Genomic DNA, 6000 nt, shown 5'->3' on the forward strand with positions numbered 1-6000 from the left:
ACAGTTTAAAGACAGTTTTCAAATAGCGTGGTTTCTTCTGCAGCTCGGCACACTGTTTGTGTGCCCGGGTATACGGGCGCCTTAAGAATCCCCGAGGACATCACCAGAAGTAGTGCGTGCTGGGGTCGCGAGATTTGCGAAATTCCCCTGCTCCTTCCAGAAGGCCAGAGTTTTTACGGGGCGTAAATAACGCTCTAGGAAATACAGTCTGCGCTCGAAATAGCCCCGAACTGCCCCGCGTTGGTATTTATTGCTTTGCGATCTCGCGGGAGACCGCTCTATATGAGTCACGACATTCCTTGCGTCGTAAAGTGGCACTTGCGTTTTTTATTGTTTTCGACGGCGAGGTCATTAAGAAAGTTAATAAGCAGCGATACGTACCAGGGATATTGGGAAAGGAAGCACGAAATGGAATATATCAGTGTTGGCCAACTTTACTAATTACAAAGCCAGATATCCTTTTTGAAACTAATACAAGGGCCACAGACACATAAATTCTATGAAATAACTAAAAAAAATATATATATATTTTTGGGGTATGTAATACTATTATGCAGATGAACCAGTAAATACAATATGTGGCTAGTGATGAAGCAATGTGAAAAAAATTCACTTAAAACAAACATTTAAGAAAAATTAACAAATAAAACTTTAATACTAGCCATGAAATTATACAAATTGATATAAATAATAAATAAATACATATAATTTTTTTTTTCCTTTTTCCTTCTTCGCGGGCAGACTGTCTGATGGCTGCAGTGTTCTGCGCATGCGCGAGTATAAACATATTAGTCAACAAATGACACGCGTGGCAGAGGTGGCACAGGACGAAACAATTCGGGCACGCCAATAATTAAAGAATATATGTACTTGATCAAAAAATAATATTTTTCTTTGTTTATATTTGACGCATGTGACCTTTGTATCGGTGTCAGAACGGTAACAAGTGAGCGCGCACTTCATTTGTCTTCGTTTTCACTTGTTTTCGTTTGTGCATCATCGACTGCAATTATGTTTTTCAACGTTTTCAACAGTTTAAACGTTGTTAAATAGTATCCTTCGGCATGGCTAGTTCGCAAAAAAAAAAGTTTGCAAGATAAGTGTCAAAGAGACTGTCAATTTTGGTTGACTGAGAAATATGGCATGATTAATCAAGGCGATAAAGCTGTGTGTATTTTATGTTTTGGAACGGCATTATGTAACAAATCACAGATCTCTTTTGCTAAAAAAGCTAATCATAGCAAAATGTATTTATTGCATGTGGATTAAAAGAGAGGAATAGACAGTCGCCGTCTATGATTAAATATGTTAGTAAGGATTGTCATACAATTGCTGCAAGTTTCTCGGCTACAAAATATCATTGCATGAGGGTGAATTTTTGAAAGAAGCTTGGTTAGTATGCGCCCCTTCACTCTTTGATAATTTTGAAAATAAATATAAGGCAATTCAGCGTATCAAAGATATTTATTTATCTAGAAACACAATAAAAGACAGAATCATAAAGCTGGTAGAAAATATAAATGGACAACGAAACAAAAAAACAGATACAGTCCTCTTCTTTTTTTTCGCTATGTCTCTACGAAAGTTCTGATGTAACTAAATCTGCTCGTTCAGCGGTTTTTACTCGCCTTTGCGCAGCTAACGACATCAAAGAAGAATTAATTGCGTTAACATAGTTGCCAAAAAAACTACTAAGGGTACAGATATTTTAACGACTGTTGAAAAATAACTTGCTCAGAAAGACATTGATTTCAGTAAAATTGTTTCGATGAAGACTGATGCTGCTTCAAGTATGGTGGGCAAAAAAAAAATTTTTTTTTTTTATCAGTACATTTCAAACACACTTAGGAAATTCAATTCTTGGTTTCCACTGGATCATTCATCAACAAGCCTTGTGTGCTAAGGGTGGTTTTGCCTCCCTTGAAAATATAATGGCAGTAGTTAAAAAAAATAGTGAATATCATATTGTCCCAGGCTTTAAATAAACGAAAAATTGATGATTTGTTGGATGAAGTCAGCTCAGTTTATAATGGCTTACTGATGTATAATAATGTTCGCTGGCTGAGTCACGGTAACATACTTCAAAGATTTGTTCATTGTTTGGAAGAAACATTGTTTTTTTTTACAAATTGAGGGGAAAATGGAACAATACCCTCAATTAATGTATGTTATGTGGCTTTCAGATTTAATATTTTCTTACAGACTTGTGACAGCATTTCAATGAATTGAACATAAAGCTTCAAGCTCCAAATAAAACGATTATAGTCATGATAGATCTCATTCGTGCTTTTGAGGCTAAATTGCAACTTTACAGTAACGATATTGATACCAAAACTACAAGTATTTTCCAAACTTGAAAAAAAAAAATCCCCAAAGATTTAGTTAGCTATACATATCCAGACGAAGAAAAGGTCACTAAAGAGTTTAATTCGGTTATTCATTCATCAATCGAAGAATTTTCAACAAGATTTTGTTAGTGCAATGAATTATCGGAAACATTAAAATTTATTATGTATGCTGATGTGACGTCAGTGGATAAATTAAACTTGTATACATTTTTTAAACGGAGATTGAAGAAATTGAAATAAGCTGATTGAATTCCAGCGTAGTTCAATATGGATTCAAAAATGTATCGAATGAAATATATAGACTATCGGGCAATATAAGTAAAAATGACAATAACAAAATAATGGAAACGTGGAATTCAATTCCAGACGTACTCTTTTTAGTTTTGAACAAGCTGGCTTTTGCTATTTTAACAATATTTTCATCTACCTATGCTCGGGAGTCATTATTTTCATAAATGAATAACATTAAAAACTTGTATCGAAATCGTTTGACAGATGACTCCAGTTCAGCTCGCATTCTGCTAAAAGTAACAAAGTACGAGCCTAAAATAAAATATTTAGCATCTAATTTGTAACAGCAGAAATCACACTAACATTTTATGTAAATAAACATGGAGTAGTAAACATTTCGATTGCTGTACAAATTTCGAGTAGCAAATAAATAAATTTTAAGTTGATAGTTTCTATTTTTATTATTATATATTATTATCATAGAATTATTATTATTTTCATAAAAAATGGCACATTCACCAATAAAGGTTCGCCATCCCTGGTATACTGTGTTTGTAGCTGACTAGTTACAGACTGTTTTCCATCGTTAATTTTATTTTAGCAAATATTCGCTTTTAAAGTATTTTACTTGAATCTTACTCAGTATTGAGCTGGATGCAGTATATTAATATCTATGTTCAGTACTATTTTATAAAATCCATCTCTGAAGGAGTATCACGACATCACTTTCATTCCCAGAATACGGGGAAGAAATAACGTAACGAAAAGTTGTGGCGAGACATCGCGTGTCGCGTCGCGTCGTGTCGCGTCGGTTATACAATGGCGCGGAAACGGAGACGGATTTCCCGGAATATTTCACTATCTCGTGTCTGCCAATGAGATTGCATTTCAAGGCTACGAAATATTAATTGAATTAAAAAAAAAAAATACAAATATTATGATTTAAGATTATAGCACGGACAGAATTTACACGTATAATAAAAATAAACGATAAACCAATAATGGAACGTATACGTGAAACAATTTTTAACGTGTTTAGAACATAAACAAACATGGCTACCATCGCAGCCATGTACTCGGCTTCTGTTGGTCGCACGGAGCTAATCATACGAGCTAAGCTCCGTCTGCGTGGGCCCGCCTCGTCAGGGGTGTATGTGTGTTAGTGAGGCGGGATGATAAGCGCGACGCTCGCTGGTGCTTCTAGCGCGGTGTCGCCTCTGGACTGGCGCGCAGTCTTCTCGTCGTGCACAGGACAACTGTGAAATTTGAGCGGTGACCGTAACAGTATATTGCGGATAAATGAAAATAAATTTGTAATGCAAGTCCCTCAAGTGCTTTCAAGAATCTGTACCGGTTGTTTCACGCCTAAAATATTACTCTGAAAACATGCGTTTTAGCCGTTATTACTCTTCTAAACATGGGCGTCGCAAGGATATATATTTTTGGGGGGGACTTCAATAATTGATTTAGTTGTTGAAGAATATTCATCCCCTGGGGGGAAAAAAAGCGGGGGGTGGAAGGGGGGGGGGTCCTCCCCCGGGAAAATTTGGGGTTTGAAGGTGCAAAAAGGTAGTTTTTAGGCGTTTTTCTTTCCTAAATATTCTAATTATAGTTGGTTGCAATATATAATTTATTTTTTATAAAAAATATTTTCAGAGAACAAATTTGTAAAAACACAGTTAACATATCTGCTGGTGCTATATCCACACAAAATCATTTCATTAATTTAAACATCATCAGAAACTAAGAAACTACGAAACTAAATATATTATTGGAGGGGACGAAATTGAAGACTTTTATTATTGGGGGGGGGGGGGGACGTGTCCCCCCCGTCCTTCTTCGGTTGCGACGCCCATTCGTTCTAAAAGTACAGTTTAAAAAGTTAATCCTAAATCAAAATTACTTTTCGTCCCTCAGCGAACTGTTAAATGCTTGTCGTAAGCAGACCGCACTCGGATAACTCGAGTAGTTTTGAAATCGCGTTGTTCTTCCTGGAGCTCTGCGCACCGTGTGTGCCTGGGTTAGGCGCGCGGACGCAGACCACGGCAGCGGTGAAGGTCGAGGCTGGCTGCAGGCGTCCAGGGGCGCGCTTGTTCGCACGAGACGGCCTCCTCCCGCCTCGAGGGGGCTCGGAAATAACCCCCGGCGACCCGCACGCCAAGGGGTCGAAGACGCGGCGCGGGGAACCACCGCGGCTGGTGACGTGTCTGGCTCGCGGCCCGGGCCTCGCTCGTCGCCAGGCGGACAGCGGTGACGTCATCACCTGCCCCCCTCCTCCCCCGTGACAGGTCGGCATCCACACGCGACTTACAACGGCCATGTCTCACAATTCTCGAACCCTCCCTTGAGTAACTTATAACTAGGGACCAGGGGCCTAGCCAGGGGGGGGGGGTTCAACCCCTCCCCCCCTTAGCCCCAAATCTTTAATTAATTTCTTATTCATCACTCAAACAAATTTCATATTTAAATTAATAAAATTTTTACCATTACAAAGTTTCAATTTAAGAACCGAAAACTGTTAAAATAGCACTATTTTACACCTTAAAATCCAAATTCTCCCGGGGGAGGACCCCCGGACCCCCCGCTTTAATACGGGGGGGGGGGGGGGGAGGGCATGATTCTTAACACCCCCCATACACAAATCCTGGCTACGCCACTGCTAGGGACACCTGTATTTCGCGATTTCATTTCATGTCAAGGTATTTCACAAAACACTATAGCTTTTTCTAAGAGTCATGGCCAATTGTGAGGGTGCACCAGCAGGGGCGCAACAACTCAATTTCCAAAGGGGAGGGGGGCAATATAACTTTTTATAAAGAATCATCGATCCCCCCTATTGAAGTGGGGTCCTCCCCCGGGAAAATTTGCATTTAAAGGTGGAAAATGGTGCTATTTAAGCAGTTTTATTATCTAAAAATTGATTACACAACACTTTCTTTGCCCCCGTTTGCCCCCACTTCAAGGTTTCAGAGGGGGGGGGGGATAACCTTGTCCCCCCCCCCTGTTGTTGCGCCCCTGTGCAGCAGTACGGTGACCACATTCTCATTGGCCCCGTCAGGAGCGGGACGACACCTCTCACCGACCTCAGCCAATAACCACAGGAGAAAAGCTACAGTATTTTGTGAAATACCTTGACACGAAATGTATTCGCGAAATACAGGTGTCCCTACTTATAACTGTCGTTAAGTTAGAGCGATCACAACTTACAACCGCGAAACTCCGAATAACACATATGCCGAACCACGTAGGTTAGAATCTTCAAAGCTTAGAAACACAACTTGGAACTGTCATAACTTCGAAGCACACAACGCCGAACCACATATCTTAGAACCATCACAACCTAGAACCACATAACTTAGAATAGGCGTAATGCAGACAATGTTTTGTGTTGTTCTAAGTTATGTGTTTCTCAGCTGTGCGT

Source organism: Bacillus rossius, chromosome 15, assembly GCF_032445375.1.
Source record: "Bacillus rossius redtenbacheri isolate Brsri chromosome 15, Brsri_v3, whole genome shotgun sequence".
Taxonomy (NCBI): Eukaryota; Metazoa; Arthropoda; class Insecta; order Phasmatodea; family Bacillidae; genus Bacillus; species Bacillus rossius.